Source organism: Bufo bufo, chromosome 3 (assembly GCF_905171765.1).
Source record: "Bufo bufo chromosome 3, aBufBuf1.1, whole genome shotgun sequence".
Lineage (NCBI taxonomy): Eukaryota > Metazoa > Chordata > Amphibia > Anura > Bufonidae > Bufo > Bufo bufo.
In genome coordinates, this window is record NC_053391.1 from 642,109,374 (window position 1) to 642,135,451 (window position 26,078).

Genomic DNA, 26,078 nt, shown 5'->3' on the forward strand with positions numbered 1-26,078 from the left:
CTGGTCACTATCTGCACTATCTGATCCTTCTATAAGGTAGTAACCCCTACAGTTTCTAGTTTAAATTAAAAACTTAAGGTAAACAAACAACATCTTTTTGCAACCATCTGTGAAAAACGCATCGCTTTCGCACTTGCTTGCGGATGTTATGTGATTTTCACGCAGCCCCACATAATTCTATGGGGCCAGTGTTGCGTGAAAATCACAGAATATAGAACATGCTGCGATTTTTACGTAACGCACAAGTGATGCGTGAAAACCACCACTTATGTACACAGCCCGCATCACGCATTGCACCCGCGCGGAATACTCGCTCGTGTGAAAGGGGCTTAAGCCCTGAAATTAAGGACCCTCCTCCTACCTCAAACTGTACCACTGGGTCTTCACCAGCCCCTCCCAGTAATCTATCAACTGGGATATATCGAACTTGAGGGCCAGGAAAACAACACACTGTTTGACGATTCGGTCTTTGTGAGAGATCGCTCTATCTCTACTCCTAATAATACTGTAGATTTACAATATTTGAATAATCTCACACTAGCAGCACCTGTCTGTCCTGCCCTGTGCTCCTGGTCCCCTCTTTGCTGGAGATGACATTCTCCTGACTGGCAGGGGAGGTATCTTTCTGCAGCAGTGCCATCCCTGAACTGACATCCTCCTCACCTGCCAACTTGGCAGACTTCTTAGGCCCCTTTCACACGAGCGAGTTTTCCGCGCGGATGCGTTGCGGGAGGTGAACGCATTGCATCCGCAAGGAATCCTGACCCATTCATTTCTATGGTGCTGTTCACATGAGCGGTGATTTTCACGCATCACTTGTGCGTTGCGTGAAAATCGCAGCATGCTCCTCTTTGTGCGTTTTCCACGTAACGCAAGCCCCATAAAAATGAATGGGGTTGCGTGAAAATCGCAAGCATCCGCAAGCAAGAGCGGATGCGGTGCGATTTTCACGCATGGTTGCTAGGAGACGATCGGGATGGAGACCCGATCATTATTATTTTCCCTTATAACATGGTTATAAGGGAAAATAATAGCATTCTGAATACAGAATGCAAAGTAAAACAGCGCTGGAGGGGTTAAAAAAAATAAAAAATCATTTAACTCACCTTAATCCACTTGATCGCGATGTCGGCATCTCCTTCTGTCCCCTTTACTGAAAAGGACCTGTGGTGAGCATTAATTATAGTTCAAGGACCTTTGATGACGTCACTCCGGTCATCACATGGTACGTCACATGATCTTTTACCATGGTGAATCACCATGGTAAAAGATCATGTGACGTACCATGTGATGACCGGAATGACGTCACCACAGGTCCTGTTGCTGCACAGAGATCAGATGAAGCCAGAAGGAGATGCCGGGCCGCGAACAAGTGGACTTTAGGTGAGTTAAAAAATATATTTATTTTTTTTAACCCCTCCAGCGATGTTTTACTATGCATTCTGTATTCAGAATGCTATTATTTTCCCTTATAACCATGTTATAAGGGGAAATAATACTATTTACAGAACACCGATCCCAAGCCCGAACTTCTGTGAAGAAGTTCGGGTTTGGGTACCAAACACGCGCGATTTTTCTCACGCGCGTGCAAAACGCATTACAATGTTCCCGTAACGCACCCGCACATTTTCCCGCAATGCCCGTGTGAAAGAGGCCTTAGGGTGTGTTAGATCAGGGCTATCCTCCCTCTATACCTCCTTCTATTACCCAACTAGCTACCTCACTTTCTTGCTTCGCCGTACTACTAATCAACCCCTTTCATCTACCCCAATTGGTGATATATTGGAGCGGTAAGCATGATTTCCATCTGTTTTGTATTTTTTTCAACAATTTGAACCAGAAGTCTGGTGCATTTGCCATAGTAAGGGTACAACCACATGGTGCTGTCATGTCACCGATGCAATGCAGCCGTGCAGGAGATCAGTACGCACAGCTGTAAAGGCTGCAGCGAGCTCCTGTAAAACTAATGAGGGCTGCACTGTTTACTTGACCTTCATTGTAATTGCCTGCATGGCACCTTCAATACAGAGCGGCCATTAGCACGGCAGACAAACTAAACAGTGTAACCATCATTGATTTAACAAGGGTCGGCTGCACGGTCCCAGACCCAGACATGATACGACCCCACTGCTCCCTCGTTCTTAATTATAAACCATCTCAGATTAAGTTAATAAGGACATCGTTTTACCATGTAGACAGAGAACATTGCACATTTCAAGTCCCATATTTACATGCTTTCCCTGTACAGGAGAAGAATCCCTGGAAATTTTTCTCTGAAATGTTGGCAACTGTGATACATGAACAATCTGGTCTGAAAAGACAATATTGCGAAACCTGAAAGATTAGCAGATGCTCGGAAGGAGTCAGCTAAGGTGAAGTGTCCGAGTGACAGCTGAGATCTCCAGTCCTGAAAGTGTTAACATCAAGGAGGTGTAAAAAACCACTGGAAGGAATCATTTATCCTGCTGTTTACCTAACTGTTCAGTGGCAGACTTCAGAGGGCAGAAACATGTGGGTCTATAGAGGTCAGCCTGTGCCACTCACATGGCTGCAAGGGCTATCAGGATCTAATCTGTCTGCTGTCAACAGCAACCTTCCTAGGCTGGGGTTAATCATAATTAAATACAGACTGCAGATAAATCATCCATTCTTCAGGATTTTACATTGCACAGGATTTTATCACAAAAAAAGGTCTCTTTTCAGGAGACTTGCAAGTAGCTGCTTGTCACCGTGGTCATGCAATTAAGACCTCGGTGCTATGTTTCCAATGACATAGGCTAATCTTGTCACATCTCATCGAGGCCCCTGCATAACTGAGACATTTCAGGATTCACAGAGGTGCTGTTTTCTTTGCCTTATTTACTAAAACCTATTGTCACAGTAAATTAGCCGCCGCCTCTTTAACACGCCTTATGAACGCCGATTTTCAGCTTCTTAGAAGGGAAGAGCCTGGGGCTCCTGCTAAGAGATTTATGTCTACAATTCTCTTAATCTGCTCATGGGTAGACTGCCCTTAGCAATATGTCTTTAATTCTTTAAATTAGAGTGCTAAAGCTTAGGGAAGGTCAAATGTGCGGAAACAAAAAAAAGGTTCCTCGGGAGTCAGCATCATCACTTTTACATTATGAATGGACCTAGGCGATTAAAGGAGTATTGTGTTTTTAGGTCTATGTTACAAAACTATGTTCTAAAAAGTCCAATTTATTTAAATGGGAAGAGACCTGCCTACTCTCCCCTAGCAAAAAGAACTGAAACTGTTCCATTTCCAACTTCAAAGGGAGTCAGATCCCACCATGTTTTTTGACCTGTCCTATCAAACCCTTTAGAGGGCATCTGTCAGCAGATTTGTACCTAGGACACTGGCTGACCTGTTACATGTGCGCTTGGCAGCTGAAGACATCTGTGTTGGTCCCATGTTCATATGTGTCCGCATTGCTGAGAAATATGATGTTTTACTATATGCAAATGAGACTAAAAGTCTCTGCTCTCTGCAACTGCCGCAGCCTCTGTACTTTCACAGGTCCAGGCAGTGTAAACTAGGGTTGCACCGGGTATCGAGTTATCGATACCCAATAGATATTTTTGTACCCAGATCGATTCGATACCAGAATTTGCCTTTTACCGAAACTGCCGCGGATTGCAGCACCCTGTCATAGAGGTCGGGTGCCGGCTATGTGATTCTGCTGCCGGCACCGACCGCCTGTATTTGTATTAATGGGTTAGTTATCTTCATTGGTGGTGCAGTGCGCCCCCCGACCCCAGTATTAAAAACATTGGTGGAGCAGTGCGCCCCTTACCCCCCCCCCCCCGAGTATTAAAAACATTGGTGGAGCAGTGCGCTCCCCCCAAAACCCCCAGTATTAAAGTCATGGTTGGCAGTGGCAACAGGGTCCACTCCCCTCCTCCTCATTGGTGGTGCAGTGGCAGCTTCCAATCGGAGCCCCAGCAGTGAAATCACTGAGCTCCGATCGGTTACCATGGCAGCCAGGACACTACTGAAGCCCTGGCTGACATGGTAAGCTCCCTGCTGCCGTGTGCACAGAGCACAGGGCAGCAGGGAGAGTGTGAAGTCCTATTCACACTAATAGAGCTCTATCAGGGTGAATAGGACAAGGGATTAAAAGATCCCAGGTTCTAACCCCTAAGGGGGCTAATAGTTATTAAATAAAAAGTTTTAAAAAAAGTAAAAAAAACAAACACCAAATATTAAGTTTAAATCACCCCCTTTCCCAATTTTACACATAAAATATATAAACAATAAATAAACATATAACATATCGCCGCGTCCACAAAAGTCCAAACTATTAAAATATTTTAAAAAAATCTCCTAAGCGGTGAACGTCGTAACAGAAATAAATAAATAAATAAAAAACTTGCGATTCACCATTTTTTTGTCACCTTGTCCCCCCAAAAAATAGGATAAGACTGTTCTATTATGGGCCGGACATTCCATAAAATGTGGAATGCACGCGGCTTGTTTGGTGTTTTTATTTTTTTCGCCTGGTATCGAGTATCGCAATACTTTTTTATGGTATCGAAATCTAATCAAAATTCTGGTATCGTGACAACCCTATAAACATGATCACACCTGGCCCTGTCAATCAAAGTGGAGAGGGCAAAAAGCAGAGTCTCTAGGTGTAACTGTAACGCTCCTAGAGGCTCATTTGTATATATTAATTTTTCTCAGCAATGCGGGCACATATGAACATAGGACCAACACAGATGTCTTCAGCTGCCAAGTGCACATGTAACAGGTCAGCCAGGTATAGATGATATACAGTACAGACCAAAAGTTTGGACACACCTTCTCATTCAAAGAGTTTTCTTTATTTTCATGACTATGAAGGCATCAAAACTATGAATTAACACATGTGGAATTATATACATAACAAACAAGTGTGAAACAACTGAAAATATTTCATATTCTAGGTTCTTCAAAGTAGCCACCTTTTGCTTTGATTACTGCTTTGCACACTCTTGGCATTCTCTTGATGAGCTTCAAGAGGTAGTCCCCTGAAATGGTCTTCCAACAGTCTTGAAGGAGTTCCCAGAGATGCTTAGCACTTGTTGGCCCTTTTGCCTTCACTTTGCAGTCCAGCTCACCCCAAACCATCTCGATTGGGTTCAGGTCCGGTGACTGTGGAGGCCAGGTCATCTGGCGCAGCACCCCATCACTCTCCTTCATGGTCAAATAGGCCTTACTTTCAAAGTTTTCCCAATTTTTCGGCTGACTGACTGACCTTCATTTCTTAAAGTAATGATGGCCACTCGTTTTTCTTTACTTAGCTGCTTTTTTCTTGCCATAATACAAATTCTAACAGTCTATTCAGTAGGACTATCAGCTGTGTATCCACCTGACTTCTCCTCAACGCAACTGATGGTCCCAACCCCATTTATAAGGCAAGAAATCCCACTTATTAAACCTGACAGGGCACACCTGTGAAGTGAAAACCATTTCAGGGGACTACCTCTTGAAGCTCATCAAGAGAATGCAAAGAGTGTGCAAAGCAGGAATCAAAGCAAAAGGTGGCTACTTTGAAGAACCTAGAATATGACATATTTTCAGTTGTTTCACACTTGTTTGTTATGTATATAATTCCACATGTGTTAATTCATAGTTTTGATGCCTTCAGTGTGAATCTACAATTTTCATTTCATTGAAAATAAAGAAAACTCTTTGAATGAGAAGGTGTGTCCAAACTTTTGGTCTGTACTGTAGGAAAATTATATATAATAAATAATACACTGTACATAGAATATACCACACCTACTCAAATCAATGAATGTCTGTTTTCTTCTGTGGCCATCAGAAGATCTAGAAAACCTTATAGCAAATAACAAGGGATGTCTAAAGCAGACAACAATATAATGTTTTAATGTCATAGTGCCAAACTGTGCCCAAAAAGCACCATACTTTTTAAACCGCTATTGTACCCAGAAACCTAATCTTTCACATTGTACCACCAAGATCACTATACTTTGCAAAAATAGCCACACTTTGCCAACATCATTGTCGACACAGTGCTATACTATGCCCATGTAGGACCAAAAAATATCCACAGTGTGCAAAACAATGCCTAGATAGTGCCCTATGTTGTTCAGAAAAATAGGAGATTATGCCCATGCAGTGTCAATGATTTTAACAGCTTTACTGTATTAAAGGGGTTGTCCCATTTCAGACGTTAATGGCATATCACTAGAATATGCCAACAATGTCAGATAGGTGTGGGCCCCACCTCGGAACCTGCACGTATCCCCAGAAAAGACTCCCTGAAGTAAAGTAGAGCACACTTCTCAAGCGAGGCCACCCTCCGGGGTGGGATTCAAAGTTTTAACAGGTTCCCTACTCAACCTACACGCGACGTCACGAAACATATTAACATATATATACACCATATATATGTGACACACAAACACATAAATACACCATATACATGGTACACATACATAAATACACCATATATACACTACACACACACATACCTCCCAACTAAGGGGATATACTATAAGCGTCACGTGAAGCTCCAATACAGTTGTAATTTTAACAACCGGATCTGGAGAACTGGAGGGAACTGGCTGAATCCCATACCTGGTCACCCTCCTTTTACCACTATGGCACTTCCGAAAATAGCCGAGCAGTCCCATTTCAATGAATGGAGAGGTGGCAGTGCTTGCGCAGTGCAATCTCCATTCATCGCTATGGGACTTCCAAAAACAGCCTTGAGGGGTTTTTTGAGGTGTGCTCTCCTTCCTTTTGGGGAGCCTGTTCTGGAGATAAGAATGGGTCTCAGAGGTAGGACCCACACCTACCTGACACTGATGGCATATCCTAGAGATATGCCATCAGTGTTTGAGATGAGCCAACTACTTTAACTAGTCACTAAGGACCAACCATCTGTCAAACCTACAGGACTCTGGGAAAGGCAATACTTACCCTCCTAGCTCTAGGGCTCCTCTTCAGATCTAGGCACTGTCACACTGTGTCCTAAAGACATCCAGTCACGCCAGGACTCAAAGGGTTGTCACTTGGATAAGGGGAGCCTAGCAGTAAGGAGGCTAAGTATATGAGTCTGTTCTGACATTTGAATATTTATTCTTGTCTGGTATAGGGTCTCTAGTACAGAAAAGGGGTGCTATCTATGGACACAACATGGCAAGATTGCAGTGAGGACCCAAGTTTAGGGAACAGCCCAGAACCTATGGTTTACTTAAAGAGGACATGTTACCAGTTGGAAAAACATGAATCAAATACTTCCCGCCTGTCACAATGTGGTTCACTGTGACACTGTGTTGCCATGCAGGCTTGCTGTATTGCGTACTGGCTGCAGTTGACATTCCCTTGTATGTTGGTTGCTTGTGTATTGCACGCTGGCAGTGGACTTCTATAGTGTGTGAACCGTGCCCTGTGAATTATGTGCTCCCTATGTTTATTTAGGGTTAATGCTTCGTTTGAATATCAGGTGGTGAGGTGCCTCAATCACTCAGCTATTTAGACCTGTTTGAGATATGCCTGGGGGTTCAGTCTGTCTCCAGGAATGCTGAGTGCAGGGTGCTTGCTCTCCTGACCACAGAACATGACATCTGCAATATCACTGCTACACCAAATGCTATGCTATGACCCTTCTGTTTCCGATATACCCTGTTCCCAAGTTTTTCCCTCTTTTTTTTTTACCACTTTATAGGGCTCTTGTTGTTTGGGTATGGGGGGGGGAGAGGAATGGTCTTATCTTGTCAGCATATTTCATCACTCTGTCCAATGGGCAGGGAAAATGTCAAAGTAGCATCTTAACAGCTGGAGTTGGTCTGCAGAGAGTGTGATCTTTCAAGATCAGGCATATCTCATGCAATCTCACTTTCTGGATACTATGGCCAGGGCTTCAGTTTCTTACAGACCAATGCACCACACAGTTGAGTCCCACTGGTATGTAAGGTAACCAATAAAGGGTTCAACCTACTACTTTGGTCCATGCATCTAAATCCATCAGAACCAGAGCTGACCCTCAAATTTTGATTTCCAGATTACCTGTTCATGAGTAAACTGCAGCTTTGGAAAATCACAGGCTAAACAATAATTGATCAACATATAGGAGCAAAATCTGAACCTTCCTGTTGATGGAGGAGATAGACCATGCGATCAACGTTCTAAGTGATTAGTGATTTCATAAGTGAAAGATCAATTGAACAATTATTTTAGGTCCATGACCATCCCAGTGCACTGACCTCCTATCAGCCGGGTAACCAGACATTGGCCATTACAGTCATTCAGGCTGACCAAAATTTTCAGTGATATTGGGTGAAGGATGAACGATCGTTCTAGCAAGGTCTTGGAAATGTTCTTTCATAGAAAGATTTGTATATAGACTAGCATGGTTGACCTCTTTCTAGACCATAACTGTGTGACAGCAGTGAGCTATTTCACCTGACAAACAATTGTTTTGGTTGAAATTGTCTGCTTTTATTACCCTGAGATTAATGTGGATGGCCACCTTTAGTCGTGTACAGAGTAAGCGGTTATAAACTACCGAATGCATACATGTGCTAGGGATGTGTCTCTTCTCCACAAGGAAGCGATTAAGTTCTGTATCATCACTTCCATGTCTAAATCAGCTATTCACTGGTTGATGAACCAGTAGAAAGTCTGGATGGTAGCCAGGAATGCAGTACAGCTGAGAACTTTGCTGTATTTCTTCTTTTATTGCTCTCTGTCACTATGTAGCCTTGGTCACTACTTGTTTAGAGCTGTAATAACGGCCATGTTGTGGACCCACTGGGTCACTAATGGATTTGGCCTTGTACTAAACCAGGAAGAAGGGTCTATGTAATTATGAGTTCTTCATTGTATGGGATTTCCACAGGGAATCCCCAGGTTACCAGCTGTATCTATTGGCAAAAGCTGTCACATATTTGGACTGAAGCCACCACAACGCAGTATCAAGGTGTCTAGCAGAAATCATGGCCAGACAGCAGAGGTTGAGGCAAGTGGAGGTCGGGGCAGGCTCAGCAGACAGGCAAATAAGGTCAATACACAAGCCACTGCCAGTGGTTAAAAGCTTGGTACACCTTTGGGGGCATTTTTATAATTGCATTTTACTCATTGTAGGCAGTTTTTTTTTTGTTTTGTTTTTACATGGGTCTGCAAGCTGTCAGAGTCTGTCTTCTTTGAATCCTGTCATCTGATGGCTTATGTGTAGCTCTTATCTCTGATCTCCTGTCCTCATAAACACTTATTTAAGCCATATTCTTATAAGACTGATTTTTAACCCTTGTCTCTCACAAATGGCTGAACATGTTTAATTAAGACCAATATATTTTTAGCCCAAAATGAGCAAAATGAAATAATAAAAAAGATTGCGCCCAGGGTGTCCAATATATGTGATATGATATATCCCTGATATTCTGCACTGTCTTATGGCTGTAAACTAAACCAAGGGTAAATGCAGCTCCTGAAGGTGCCTTCACACGCGGCAGATTTGGTGGCGACTGAAAATCAGTTCCATTCATTTGAATGGGGCAGCAAACAGATTGATTTCTGCAAGCCCCATTAATGTGGATGGGACTGATTTTCAGTTTCAGAATTTTCTGCCACAAAATCTGATGCATGTGTAGGCACCCTAAGATATTTCCAGAAGGAAGCTTAAACTCTTGAGACTGGCTTCTTTTTGGTTTGGTTTATTTACAATTAACATATTATTCTAAGATTAGTCTGTACTGTGTTCAGATAACACAAAGCAATATAAATGTCAAAATCAACATTTGACCAGGAAATTCCAGGTACAGAAACTAAAGATTTTGTAAAGTAAGTGTGGTAAATTAGGCCTAAAAGGCAATGTATCACCTTATAAAGTCCCTGGATACATGAGCCTTACTGACTGGGCAATTTGTTTCATCTTAGCATTTCAAGAGCCATAACTTTTTTATTGTTCCATCCATATTTTTTTTCATGAAACGAGTTGTATTTTTTAAAATGAGGAAAAAAAATCTGCAATTCCACTATTTGAGGTTTTCTTTTTGTGATGTTCACTGTGATGTTCACTGTGTGTTATAAATAATATGATGAATTTTATTTTTGCTCAATAAAAATATTTTAAAAGATTAGTTTTCTGTAGCCAAAATCCATCTACTGAATTGAGGGTTTCTTTGACATAAGACAAGTTCAAGTTTTCATTTTGATCACTTTTTTCAGCTTTTTGGGAGGTGGATAAACAAAAAATGGCAGTTCTAACATACTTTCTTTTGCTTTTAGGGGATTTTTATTTTTTTTTACCAGTGCTCATTGTGCAGGATAAAAATTATATATATTCACATTTTTTCCTATACTAGAACTTTGCAAGGGTAAAGGGATTTTTTTTGTTTTATTATTAACTTGAATTTAATTTTTTACTTTAATTTTTTTACATTTTTTTTTTTGTCCCACTAAAATACAGTGCGACTAATTGCAATATTTCTGTCTTGCAGCATATTAAGCCTGTCAGTACTATACTGCTGAATCGATTCACGGAATGTGGGTAACAAAAGAGTATACGTCTCAGTATTAGAAATGTCACTGCGGAAAGAGGCGCTAAAATAATAACTTTATTGATACACATAAAAAATAAATGGGGTTATACATATTACATCTGTGGCGAAAATAACCTCGCCACTGGGTTTTGGAGGAGCCTGGTTGCCAGCCTCTTGCCCCAGGATTATGGGCCCTCTCATCGGCCCATGCAAAATTTAAACCCCATGGCGATTTGACTGTGTTTGTGGTATCTGAGCGCTCAGATCCAAGCCATATGTGGACATGTGGGGTTTTGAGGTGTGTGACAGAACCATCTGTCTGTGTAATTGTATTGTATGTTATGTGAGGGTCCCCAGATAGCTCATTTTATTGTATTCATGTTGTCTGGGTGCCATTCACCTAATAATATGCACTCAGACTTGAGCTATCTGGGGATATGTTAAATGTCTGTGTTTACTGTAAGGGTTGTGACATTGTATGTTTAAATGGTGATTTCTGTCCTGTTGTCCCCACATGTGTATTGGCGATTTCCCTTTGTCCTGAGAGATAATTGAATTACTCTTCGGGTGTCTCCAGGGCAGAGAGGAGGAAACCATGATGCATTGTGGGGATGTGTTGTGTCTGTGTATCCTGAATTGCTGCATATCTGTCCTGTGTCACAGTCTTCCATCTGGTCCCCTAGGGGTGTGTCCACCAGATGAGGTCCTGCATAAATACGGGCGGGTAGCCCTCAATAAAGAGTTCCTGTTTTTACACTCAACATAGAGCCTCGTCTCATGCGTGTGGGGATTGCTATACGTGTATACTCAGCTGGCTATTACTCCTAGCTCTTGTAAGAGCTGTTCCTGTCCCTGCTTCCTGTGGTGGCATCGGTGTCAAGTGGAGTGCTTGGAGTCCTCGGGAGGCACTGGGAGCATTTATCAATGGAGGTACCCGGTCGGGGTGCTAGGAGATCCGTTACATTGGTGGCAAGCGGCGGGATCGTTCCCACAGCCAGAAGGACAGCTACAGGAGACACCATTCCATGGATTTTACAATTTGAGGGCAACGCATGTCCTAGTACAGCGACCCTGACAGCACCAGAATGGAAACAGCAGTGGAGTACGATGAGGGTGTCATGGATGACCGAGATGCAGTCCGCAAAGGCATCTGGTACCAGGTACTGGGTATTGTGGAGTATATGCGGGACGAGAGACTCCCCACGGAAGACCAGCAGTTGCAGAAGCGAGTAGCCCTGCGGATGCCCTTCCTGGGAGAGCAGCCCCGGGAGGAATGGGTGAAGGAATTGGAACTCCTAGCATGGCAGGAGCTGTGGCTGGAAGATGCCTACCAGGCGCTCTGGTGGTATGGGGCACAGTACCTACCCAGGACAGCTGAGCATGACAAGCCGGAGGGAGAGGAGTTTGATGGTCCTGGCTTGTTATGGGAGACTTTTTCAGAGCTGGAGTTTGGGAGCCCTACACAAGCCCGGTTCAGGGACCTCTTTGAGCGGCGGGAGAGCAGGTATGACTGGGACGACACTCATGAGATTGAGCAGGACCTGGTCCACCTGGTGACCCGGGAGATGGAGCTGAAACAGGGCTACCAGCAGCTGTTCCACTCCAGTGAGAAGGCTCAGCAGGAGAGCAGAGTGTCAGACCCAGGTCCAGAGCCCTTCAGCTGGGAGGATATTGTGTATGTTTACTGGGAAGAACCCCAGGTGGCTGGTGGAGATGGGACCGAGGTCTCTCCACTGCTCCTGCAGGGAATTGGGAGCCCAGTCTCCATTCCCCAGCGGCAGGCTGAGTTACAGGGGGCAGATACAGTCAGTCCTGTCCCCCAGCGGCAGAGTGTCCTACAGGGAACAGAGAGCCCAGTCTCCTTTCCCCAGCAACAGGACACTGTATTGGGAGTGGAAACAGTCGGTCTCTCTCCCCAGAGGCTGGAAGTATGTATGGGAGAGGAGCTTGTTACCCCCTCTCCCTATTGGCAGTGTGAATTGCAGGGAATTGGGAGCCCAGTCTCCATTCCCCAGCGGCTGGGTGATTTACAGGGAATTGGGAGCCCAGTCTCCATTCCCCAGTGGCCGTGTGATTTATTCGGAATTGGGAGCCCAGTCTCCATCAGTGTTCCCTCTAAGCTGCGCGGGTGCGCGACCGCGCAGCAATTATTGTGCCCCCGCTCATGTCCGCTCAGCACCCGCTCACCCTGCCGCCGGCAAAATGCCTACACTAATGCCTACACTAATGCCCACACTAATGCCCACACTCAAGATGATGCGACCTGTGCGGCTCAGCGTGGCGCCGCCTACACATATTACCGCTCTACTGCTGCGGCTCCTCCTTTTTCTGACCGGAAGAGGAGAGGAGGACTGACTGGACTGAGCACGCAGCAGACAGGCGAGGTAACGTCAGCGGCGTCATCTTAGAGCCTGAGGCTAGAGTGGTTTTACTGTCAGGGTAACCCATTGGTAAAAGCTCAGCAAAGACATTTGAACTCATGGGTTTTCAAAAGGGCATAATAGACTGCGCAGGAATGTATCCATCTGAGGCTCGGGGTCCAGGGACCACCTGGGAGTCTGGGACCCCACATACTGCAGCAATATAATACCCTGGGATACCCCAGATCACACAGGGTTGTCAGACATTAACCCCTCACACTTCTTAGCTTTTCTTCTCACAGACTCTTGTTATTTAGTTTAGCTGATACACTCGAACATGTCCACAGCTGTGGCTGCGTTACATTTACAGGTTACACTTGTTTCATCCTTTTGGTTCCTGGTGCTGCCCTCCGCTATGATGCCCTCACCTAAAGGACCCTCATCTACAGTGCCATCACCTATAGGACCCTCATCTACAGTGCCATCACCTATAGCACCCCATCTACAGTGCCATCACCTATAGCACCCCATCTACAGCGCCATCGCCTATAGCACCCTCATCTACAGCACCATCATCTACAGTGCCATCACCTATAGCACCCCATCTACAGTGCCATCACCTATAGCACCCCGATCTACAGTGCCATCGCCTATAGCACCCTCATCTACAGCGCCATCGCCTATAGCACCATCATCTACAGTGCCATCACCTATAGCACCCATATACAGTGCCATCACCTATAGCACCCTTATCCACAGTGCCATCACCTATAGCACCTTCATCCACAGTGCCATCACCATAGCACCCCATATACAGTGCCATCACCTATATCACCTTAATCCACAGGGCCATCACCTATAGCATTACCATCTACCATGTAATTTAATCTTGCCAAGAACAACAGCGTGATGGCGCTATAGATTACCGTGCTAAAACGAATAGCACTATAGATGACTACAGTATACATTATATGCCCTGTACCATGCTGTACAATTTACAGTATAATCCATACACCATGCCGTACAATATGCATTATAATCCATACACCATTCTGTACAATATACATTATAAGCCCTGCACCATGCTGTACAATATACAGTATAATCCATACACCATGCTGTATAATATACAGTATAACACCTACACTGTGGGGTTATTGTGTATATTGTACGGCATAGTGTATGGATTATAATGTATATTGTACGGCATGGTGCAGGGATTATAATGTATATTGTACAGAATGGTGTATGGATTATAATGCATATTGTACGGCATGGTGTATGGATTATACTGTATATTGTACGGCATGGTGTATGGATTATACTGTATATTGTACAGCATGGTGCATACCAAGGGGAGAAACAGAACTGGATCGCACATCCACAATGCTATGCTTAGAGCTAATTAAACTCGATTCTCAGTGCAATAATAAAGTGTACAGCCCCCCATACTACATGCTGTACAAAAGGCATTAGGGTACATTTTGATCAAAAGGCATAAGCCCACTGGTGTATGAACTATACTGTATATCGTACGGCATGGGGCAGGGATTTTATAATGCATTCTGTACTGCATGGTGCAGGGATTATACTGTATACTGTACACCATGGTGTATGGATTATAATATATATTACACAGCATGGTGTAGGGGTTATACTGTATATTGTACAGCATGGTGTATTAACTATACTATATATTTTACGGCATGGTGCAGGGGTTATAATGTATTCTGTATAGCATGGTGCAGGAATTATACTGTATATTACCCAGCATGGTTCAGGGGTTACACTGTATTGTACGGGATGGCACAGGGGTTACACTGTACATATGCTCTTTGATGTGACAATTATCTTAGGTTTTCCTATCGCCCACCTTTGATGGCGCTGTGCCCAGCTCTGAGCCGACCCCGCTCAGCAGTCGCCAAGGCTTAGAGGGAACACTGGTCTCCATTCCCCAGCGGCACGCGGAGTTACAGGGGGCAGAGACAGTCGATCCTGTCCCCCAGCGGCAGAGTGTCCAGCAGGGAATAGAGAGCTCAGTCTCCATGTATGGGAGAGGAGCTTGTTACTCCCTCTCCCCAGCGGCAGCTTAACCCACTAGGGGGAGACAGTAAGCCCCACAACCGTGCAGATGGGACCGTGGTCTCTGCACTTACAGCACAGGGGGTAGGGACAGTCGGTCTCCCCCTCCAACAACCAGACTCCAACCAGGCTTCTTCCGTGGGAGCGCTGGCACCAGGGCAGAGTACCGCTGATCCCTGCCCACAAAGCAACCTCCACTCCAAGCCAGGGAGCAACACAGAGACCGGGAGTACCAGCTACCAATATAACCTTGGTGGATTCACTGGACAGAGACAGGCTACCAAATTCAACAGGTCCAGTATTTGGTTGTGGGTGGGCTGCCAGACTAACTCAGGTACCGACCGGCGTGAGGTCAGGTATCTGGTTAGTCTTCCCTGGGAGGGGGAGATGTGTGGCGAAAATAACCTCGCCACTGGGTTTTGGAGGGGCCTGGTTGCCAGCCTCTTGCCCCAGGATTATGGGCCCTCTCATCAGCCCATGCAAAACTTAAACCCCATGGCGATTTGACTGTGTTTGTGGCATCTGAGCGCTCAGATCCAAGCCCTATGGGGACATGTGGGGTTTTGAGGTGTGTGACAGAACCATCTGTCTGTGTAATTGTATTGTATGTTATGTGAGGGTACCCAGATAGCTCATTTTATTGTATTCATGTTGTCTGGGTGCCATTCACCTAATAATATGCACTTAGACTTGAGCTATCTGGGGATATGTTAAATGTCTGTGTTTACTGTAAGGGTTGTGACATTGTATGTTTAAATGGTGATTTCTGTCCTGTTGTCCCCACATGTGTATTGGCGATTTCCCTTTGTTCTGAGAGATAATTGAATTACTCCTCGGGTGTCTCCAGGGCAGAGAGGAGGAAACCATGATGCATTGTGGGGATGTGTTGTGTCTGTGTATCCTGAATTGCTGCATATCTGTCCTGTGTCACAGTCTTCCATCTGGTCCCCTAGGGGTGTGTCCACCAGATGGGGACCTGCATAAATACGGGCGGGTAGCCCTCAATAAAGAGTTCCTGTTTTTACACTCAACATAGAGCCTCGTCTCATGTGTGTGGGGATTGCTATACGTGTATACTCCCCTGGCTATTACTCCTAGCTCTTGTAAGAGCTGTTCCTGGTTCCTGTGGTGGTATCGGTGTCGAGTGGAGTGCTTGGAGTCCTCGGGAGGCACTGGGAGCATTTATCAATGGAGGTACCTGGTCAGGGTGCTAGGAGATCCGTTACAACATCCACACAAGCCTTTTTCTGAAAAGCATGGCAACCAATAGCTTTCTGCACTGGGAGAGTTGCCACCCATTTTCCCTAAAGAAGGGGATACCTAAATGACAGTACCTTCGGGTCCGTCGTAACTGTTCCTCCATCTCTGACTTCTAATTGAAGGCTAATGATTTAGAAAAAAAGTTTTTTACGACGGGGTTACCCTCCAATGATACTAACCTCGGCATATCAGCACTCCCTGTCATGTACAAGTGAATCACTGCTCAACCGAAGAATTAGAGAGCAGAAGAACGAACAAGTACGGTTGATAGCAACTTTTGTTGCTGCAAACTATGCAGTACACGACATCCTGTCCAAGAATTAGGGCATTCTCCAAATAGATTCGGACGTTGGCCATCTGGTGGGCGATGCCCCCGGAATTCATACCGCATGCGTTGTAATTTAAAGGACCGTCTGATTCATAGCTTTTTTCAGACACCTCGTCCTACTACTTGGTTGGTGAACCCCATGATGGGGACATTCCCGATGTGGCAGTTGCATGGCCTGTGGTTCGATCCAACAAGGAAGCACTTTTGTCAGTACTACCACATCGAAATCATATAAGATCAGAAGTTTTATTAACTGCAAATCCTCGGGTCTTGTCTACTTGGCCACACTTCAATATGTGGGCAAGACGATCCGAGAGTTTCAACGTAGGATAGGAGAACATCTAAACGATGTCCGCAAAAAAGCGGATACTCCCAACGCACGTCATATTAATTCCCTTCATGTGGGCGATGCACGGTCAGTTCTATTTCAAGACATAGAGGTTGTGAGACTGTCCCCTAGAGGGGGAAATTTGGACCAAAGGGTCCTTCAAAAGGAAGCCCAATGGACCTTCTGGCTGAGGACGGTACGCCCCCAAGGACTGAATGATCACATCTTGTATGCTTGCTTTATTGATTAATCCGTATGCACAGAACGATCGTTAGGGGTGTGTAAAAAATTAAAATATACCATCCTTGGGTTGACAGTCACACCACAGGTGACATCCTGAGTTTTTAATAACTTTTCTGAATTGAGCAGTCGGTTATCCTTGAGCATCAGAGCTATCGCCCTATCGCTGATCGGATGTATGTACACAATTGCGTCCATTGTGTCTCTGTTCATCACATATACATGTCCCCATTTTATCCTTTTAGGGGCTTACAACTATTACCACCATAGCCATCACCTGGATGGCCACTATCATCTGAATGGCTGTTCCCATTGGATCTTTTTAGGGGCTCATAGTAATAACGCTACAGCCATCATCTGGAGATAAGGATGGTATTCTATGACTATAATTAGTATTCGGCATTGGCGCTACTATCAGAACGTGCACTGTATATCTGCGTGTGCTAACTGTCAAGTATTTCTGCTTTAAAGCCAATACTTGTATAATGATCAGAGATTGATCGGTTTTGATGTCATCTGGCAGTTGCAAGGATGGTACCCCAGAATTGGGGTCTTTTGCTGACAATAATAAAGATGCCGATCTGTTTACACATACAGTCGGCACACATGCTTTTAGTGGGTACCAATATATGAGGATACTGGCTTTAGACTTTATTTCTTCTGAGGCTGGCCCACTGGGAACCTGCGATCATTATGTTAGGTAAGGTGTCTTCCGAGGATCGTATCTAGCCATCACTGCATTCCGTTCCATTCACTATTATACCTGTTTTTTTCTACAGTTGGTCCTGCCTTTTGTGTCCCTTATTCTTTATCTTATTTTGTGAAGCTTGGTGACACATCGCATGGAGCCGACCGGGATGTGGGAAGTAACCTGCGGGCTTGCCCCACCCTCCCCTCTCCGGCATACACGTCACGACTCACCCGTACTCCTTCTAGGGGCAGTCTTCCCTCTTTAAAACCCGGTGAGTCGGGCGGCTGCTTTATGGCCAACCAAGCGCCGGACACGCTGCCACATACCTTCAATGTGGCGGTGTCTGCTCAGCTCACCACCACGTGTCTAGTTAGCTCCTGATGAGTCACCCTTGTGACGAAATGCGTCAAGCCGGATGCTGAAGTGGGGTTCTTAGCTAGCTGAGGGTATTATTTATTTTGTTAGGAGGCAGTACAGGGGGTTTTACACAAATTAGGACACTGGGTACCATAACCAAGGTCCCAGTTTGCCCTATATGTGTGTTTATTTTTGGAGGCAATTTTCTAAAAGACTCAGTAAGCTATTGACTAGCTCTCAGTATTAGCTAATTACCCTCCAGTACCCCCAGCCCTCCTTGTCACAGTCAGCACGGACACATCCAACAGGTGTTTTATATTATAATGGGTGTGATAACTAGTGTTGGGCGCGAATATTCGAATAGCGAATATTAATCGCGAATATCAGCACTTCGAGAATTTGCGAATATTTAAAATATAGTGATATATAATTGTAATCTAGAATATTCATCAGTAACCTCCCTTCTTGCTTGTGGGCCAATGAGAAGGCTGCAATATCTTTGTCTGAGCTTGGCAACATCCCTAGCAACCAATAGGAAAGTTGCCTACCCCTTACTATATAAGAACCTCCCCAGCAGCCCTTGTATGCAGTATTTTGCAGATCTGAGAAAAAGAGCAGTGTTATTGCTGTGCTCTCTGCTTTCCTGTATCATTACATTAGATAGATAGTTAGCTAGTTAGTTTATATATATAATACAGATAGTTAGTGGGAGATAGTCAGTGTATGTTAGATAATGATATAGTGTAGCTGATGTCTGATGGTTCTGCTGTCCATACATACATGCTACATACATAGTGCTGTATGTATGTATGTATGTATGTATGTATGTATGCTACATACATACATAGTGCTGTGATGTCACAAGTTCAAAACAATACATAGTGCATCAATCACTAATAAGTAGTCAGACCTATTAAAATGTGAAGTTGCACGTATTGCGCCAAAATATTCGCATCATTAGTGCCGATTTCGCAATCGCGAATATATTGGAGCACTCTAACTGCATATAAAGCTATTGTAATGTTCTGCCGTACCAACCATTTTCTTCAATCTCAGGAAACTTCTAGCAGCTTGAAAAATGTAGCTAAAGTGACCCACGCCTGTATTTCGCGCGCATTACGCGAATATTACATTGCCGATTTTTCGGGATCATGAAAATAATTTGCGAATATATGACGAATATTCTACCAAATATTCGCGAAATATCGCAAATTCAAATATTGCCCCTGCTGCTCATCACTAGTGATAACCATCCGTGCTGCGTGACTATTGTTTTCTTGTTTCGTCTGGATGAGGAGGTCAGTCTAGTGAATTGTCTGAATGGACTCTCACTGCCTTTCCATGGTTACCACGGTCATCTGACACATATGACCTATTTGTTGCAAGTCCTCTATGTGTTCAGTAGTAGTTGACCTCACCATCTATTGCATGTACACTAGTGATGATCGAGCACCCCGATGCTCGGGTGCTCTGCCCGAGCACACCGGGATGCTCGGGTGCTCTACTGAGCACCCGAGCCCTATAGAAGTCAATGGGATGACCCAAGCATTAAACCAGGCACCCCCTGCTCTGAAGAGGGGAGGGTGCCTGGTTCATAGGAAAAGGTCAGAAATTGATGGAAACACCACCGAAATGGGTCGGGGACAGCATGGGGAGGATGTCTGGATGCATCTTGGACTACAATGTCACTGCTGGTAACGATGTTGCCTGAGTTGTATGCCACTTTTTCAGACTGACCATAAAACTCACAAAACCGATAAAAGCGATTTTAGATGAAAAATTGTTAGGAAACATTCTTTCCTGTATATTTACTTTTAAATAAAGAGCAAGTTCAGACAAAAATTTTCGTGATTTTCGGAACTGGGGCCATGACTAAGAGGGACGGCCGGTGGTTTCGATTGTGTTGACCGGACTCTTGGACGATCAAACTGAACTAATTTGAAGAGGAACGGCCGCTGGCATCTGTATTGTACCTGTAGAGGTGAAATTCTTGTACCGGCGCAAGCCGAACCACAGCCGAAACCTTTGTTGCCACAAACGTTTTCATTAATCAACAACTTAAGTTGGAGGATTGAAGACGATCCCCGGCAGCGTTATTCCCATCTCCCGCCGAGCATTTTCTGGGAAACTAAAGTCTTTGGGTTCCAGGGGGAGTATGGTTGCAAAGCTGAAACTTAAACTAATTGATGGAAGGGCACGCACTGGAAGCCTGGGCACTGGGCACGATGACTACGCACGGGAAGCCTCACCCGGCCCAGACACAGAAAGGATTTACAGACTGATACCTATTTCGCGATTCTGTGGGTGGTGGTGCATGGCCGTTTTGATCGTGTGGATCGAGTCAATTTGTGTGGTTCATTCCGATAACCAAAGACACTCCTCCGTGCTAATTAGTTACGTGACCCCCGGTGACTACGATTGTGTTGACCAGACTATCATCTGATGATAATGAACTTGGAAGAGGAACGGACATTGAGCTAACCGTGTAAAAAATTGTAGGTTAGGGCCTGCTGCCGCTTTGTTAACTCTAGATAACTTCTAAGCAGATCGCACGTTCCCGTGATGTTGACGATCTATTCGGATGTCTGCTCTATCAACTTCCGATGTTCTTTTTTGCGTCTACCATGGTGACCACGGGTAATGGGGAATCAGGGTTCGCTTCCGGAGAGGGAGCCTGAGGGATGGCCACGGCTACCACTTCCAAGAAAGGCAGGCGGGGGCGTGCAAATTTCCCAGTAACGACTTAGGGAGGTAGTGACGATAAATAACAATACAGGACTCTTAAGAGAGCCTGTCATTGGAACGAGTACAAAAAAATTACAGGGAATGTCATAGGTATTTAGGATGAGGAAACGTTATACAGGAGAGGTAAAGTATGATTGACGGCCTGCTGGTGACCCACTAAAACATTAGGGGTGAGGGTCTTCAGCTGAGCTGACCATCTAAAACATTATGGGTGAGGGCCTGCTGGTGAGCTGACCATCTAAAACATTATGGGTGAGGGCCTGCTGGTGAGCTGACCCACTAAAACATTATGGGTGAGGGTCTTCAGCTGAGCTGACCATCTAAAACATTATGGGTGAGGGCCTGCTGGTGAGCTGACCATCTAAAACATTATGGGTGAGGGCCTGCTGGTGAGCTGACTATCTAAAACATTATGGGTGAGGGCCTGCTGGTGAGCTGACCATCTAAAACATTATGGGTGAGGGCCTGCTGGTGAGCTGACCATCTAAAACATTATGGGCGAGGGCCTGCTGGTGAGCTGACCATCTAAAACATTATGGGTGAGGGCCTGCTGGTGAGCTGACTATCTAAAACATTATGGGTGAGGGCCTGCTGGTGAGCTGACCATCCTAAAAATTATATGAGAAGGCATATACGTGATGGACGAGGAGGATGAGAAAAGGAAGATTCAACCATATACCCTTTTTTGTGGCGGAAGGGGTGCATGGGAATACAGAGTATTCAGTACATTCTAAACAACACATTTAAAGTGCCTTTATGTTCAGTCGTGGCTTTCCTCTGGTGGAGTGGAGAAGTCAGGGGCAATCCAGACCTTGTTCATTTTTATAAGAGTCAACCTGTCAGCATTTTCAGTTGACAGCCGGATACGCTTATCTGTTATAATGCCACCAGCAGCACTAAATACCTGCTGAGACAAAACGCTGGTGGCAGGGCAGGCCAGCACCTCCAAGGCGTAGAACGCCAGTTCGTGCCACGTGTCCAGCTTGGACACCCAGTAGTTGTAAGGCACTGAGGGATCACTGAGGACGCTAACACGGACTGCTACGTACTCCTTTACCATCTTCCAAAACTTTTCCCTCCTTGTGACACCAGGACGTGCATCATGTTGAGGGTGCTGGTGGGGTGTCATAAAACTGTCCCAGGCCTTGGAGAGTGTTGCCCTGCCTTTGCTGGAAGTGCTGTGTGTTCCCATTGTCTCCCCACCTCAGTTGCCCAAGGAAGTACGGACTCTGCTGCCAGCGCTGTCAGATGGAGATTTTTGCAGCAATCTATTAACAAGGAACTTCTGGTATAGCACCATTTTGCTCGTCCTCTCCATCGGAGGAATGAGAGATGAGAAGTTCTCTTTGTAGCAAGGGTCCAGAAGGGTGAACACCCAGTAATCCCTGTTATCTAAAATGCGTATAACGCGGGGGTCACGGGAAAGGCAGCCTAACATGAAGTCAGCCATGTGTGCCAGAGTACCAGTGGGTAAGACTTCCCTGTCGTCATCAGGAGGATGACTGTCCATCTCCTCATCCTCTTCCTCCTCTTCTGTCCACCCACGCTGAACAAATGGAATTAAAGTTCCATGGCTACTACCCTGTGTAGCGGAGACAACCGTCCCCTGCTCCTCCTCCTCCTCCAATACGCGCTGAGAAGACAAACTGAGGGTGTTCTGGCTATCACCCAGGGTCATGTCTTGTGAGCAGCGAGTGTTTGAGTAGACACAGAAGTGGGATGGTTACACTGACAATAGCGTTATCGCTGCTCACCATCTGTGTCGATTCCTCAAAGTTTCTTAACACCTCACAGAGGTCAGACATCCATGCCCACTCCTCGCTTGTGAAGAGCGGAAGCTGACTGGAAAGGCGACGACCGTGCTGCAGCTGGTATTCCATTACTGCCCTTTGCTGCTCACAAAGCCTGTCCAATATGTGTAACGTGGAGTTCCAGCGCATGCTCACGTTGCACAACAGCCGGTGAGCTGGCAATTTCAAGCGCTGCTGCAGCGTCAACAGACCGGCTGAAGCTGTTGATGACTTGCAGAAATGTGCACACACGCGGTGCACCTTCGCCATTAGCTCGGGAAAATTGGGGTAGGTTTTCAGAAACCGCTGAACCACTAAGTTAAAGAGGTGGGCTAGGCATGGGATGTGTGTGAGCTTGCCGAGCTCCAAAGCCGCCACCAAGTTACGCCCATTATCACACACAACCATGCCTGGTTGCAGGTTGAGTGGCGAGAGCCACAGCTCAGTCTGGTCTCTTATCCCCTGCCACAGCTCTGCGGCGGTGTGCTGTTTATCCCCTAAGTGCTGTCCCTTCCTAACAGCAGCTCTCCCTGACTCGCAATGAGCCGAACCCGCGTGACCGGGTGCTATATAGCACCCGATGACGTGTTCCGGCCAGCCCATCACTGTAATGGCAGTAGAAAACATGTCTACATTGTGTGCAGAATTATTAGGCAAATGAGTATTTTGACCACATCATCCTCTTTATGCATGTTGTCTTACTCCAAGCTGTATAGGCTCGAAAGCCTACTACCAATTAAGCATATTAGGTGATGTGCATCTCTGTAATGAGAAGGGGTGTGGTCTAATGACATCAACACCCTATATAAGGTGTGCATAATTATTAGGCAACTTCCTTTCCTTTGGAAAAATGGGTCAAAAGAAGGACTTGACAGGCTCAGAAAAGTCAAAAATAGTGAGATATCTTGCAGAGGGATGCAGCACTCTTAAAATTGCAAAGCTTCTGAAGCGTGATCATCGAACAATCAAGCGTTTCATTCAAAATAGTCAACAGGGTCGCAAGAAGCGTGTGGAAAAACCAAGGCGCAAAATAACTGCCCATGAACTGAGAAAAGTCAAGCGTGCAGCTGCCAAGATGCCACTTGCCACCAGTTTGGCCATATTTCAGAGCTGCAACATCACTGGAGGGCCCAAAAGCACAAGGTGTGCAATACTCAGAGACATGGCCAAGGTAAGAAAGGCTGAAAGACGACCACCACTGAACAAGACACACAAGCTGAAACGTCAAGACTGGGCCAAGAAATATCTCAAGACTGATTTTTCTAAGGTTTTATGGACTGATGAAATGAGAGTGAGTCTTGATGGGCCAGATGGATGGGCCCGTGGCTGGATTGGTAAAGGGCAGAGAGCTCCAGTCCGACTCAGACGCCAGCAAGGTGGAGGTGGAGTACTGGTTTGGGTTGGTATCATCAAAGATGAGCTTGTGGGGCCTTTTCGGGTTGAGGATGGAGTCAAGCTCAACTCCCAGTGCTACTGCCAGTTTCTGGAAGACACCTTCTTCAAGCAGTGGTACAGGAAGAAGTCTGCATCCTTCAAGAAAAACATGATTTTCATGCAGGACAATGCTCCATCACACGCGTCCAAGTACTCCACAGCGTGGCTGGCAAGAAAGGGTATAAAAGAAGAAAATCTAATGACATGGCCTCCTTGTTCACCTGATTTGAACCCCATTGAGAACCTGTGGTCCATCATCAAATGTGAGATTTACAGTACAAGGAGGGAAAACAGTACACCTCTCTGAACAGTGTCTGGGAGGCTGTGGTTGCTGCTGCACGCAATGTTGATGGTGAACAGATCAAAACACTGACAGAATCCATGGATGGCAGGCTTTTGAGTGTCCTTGCAAAGAAAGGTGGCTATATTGGTCACTGATTAGTTTTTGTTTTGTTTTTGAATGTCAGAAATGTATATTTGTGAATGTTGAGATGTTATATTGGTTTCACTGGTAAAAAATAAATAATTGAAATGGGTATATATTTGTTTTTTGTTAAGTTGCCTAATAATTATGCACAGTAATAGTCACCTGCACACACAGATATCCCCCTAAAATAGCTAAAACTAAAAACAAACTAAAAACTACTTCCAAAAATATTCAGCTTTGATATTAATGAGTTTTTTGGGTTCATTGAGAACATGGTTGTTGTTCAATAATAAAATGAATCCTCAAAAATACAACTTGCCTAATAATTCTGCACTCCTTGTAATGTCATTACAGTGATGGCAATACTTACCAGCATGTTTATTGGCTGCTTAGAAGGCGCCAAACGTCCGGGGAGGAGACTCGAGCATGGCGCTCGAGCACATGTGGTACTCGGCAGAGTGCTCTTATCTGCCAAGCATAGCAATGCTCGAGCCAAACCGGTACTCGCCCGAGCATGCTCGATCATCACTAATGTACACAATTAGCGACTATACTGCTAAAGCAGCCAATGTAACAAGATGTATCAGTAGTCATTAAGAGGTTTTAACGGGAACCTGTCACATTGAACATTATGTCTGAGCTGAGGACAGCAGGAGGAGCTGAGCAGATTGATAAATAGTTTTATGGAAAAATATTCAGTATAAATGATAATTTATACATTTATATCTGTGCTTATTTTGGGCTTTGAAGTCCAGAAGGCGGTCCTATTAGTGATTGACAGCTATCTCTGTATACACAGTCATAGAGGGAAGGATGTCAATCACTGATAGATACAATGGAGTGTGGCGGAGCTCACCTGAATCACCACCAGTGGAAGCCCGGAAAAAACGCCAGGAACCAGACGTGAACGAAAGCAACAGAAGAAAGTGATCCAGCTTCCAAGATGGCAGTAGTAATACGTGATAATCTTTATTTCATGGGTGCAGAATAAAATCCAACATGTACATCTACGCGTTTCGGATCGTCAGGTTCTGATCCTTACTCATGAGATTATCACGTATTACTACTGCCATCTTGGAAGCTGGATCACTTTCTTCTGTTGCTTCAATCACTGAGAGGACCGCCTCCTGGACTTCAAAGCCCAAAATTAGCACAGATATAAATGAATAAATTACAAGTTTTACAGAATCTTTCCCCACAAAACAACATATCAACTTGTTCAGCTCCTTCTGCTCTATAACCTGCTGCCTGCAGATTATTTTGTATATTCATGGTGACAAGCTACCTTTAAATAAACATATACTGAAGAATATTCTTTATTTAAAATCTGTTTTTATTTTCAGATTGTACTTTTTTTCATTCTTTTCTCTTCCCATGATTGTGGAGGCAGCTGTCTCACCTAGGCTGCTGTAACAGCACTCCCAGTAGCCACCTAATGAACTGTCCTGAAATTACCTACTGACATCTATGGGAGAATGTTGTGGGCATGCTGTGTGACATGCGTAGACATCGTTTTGCAGGGAGCGGGGTCAGGTGAGA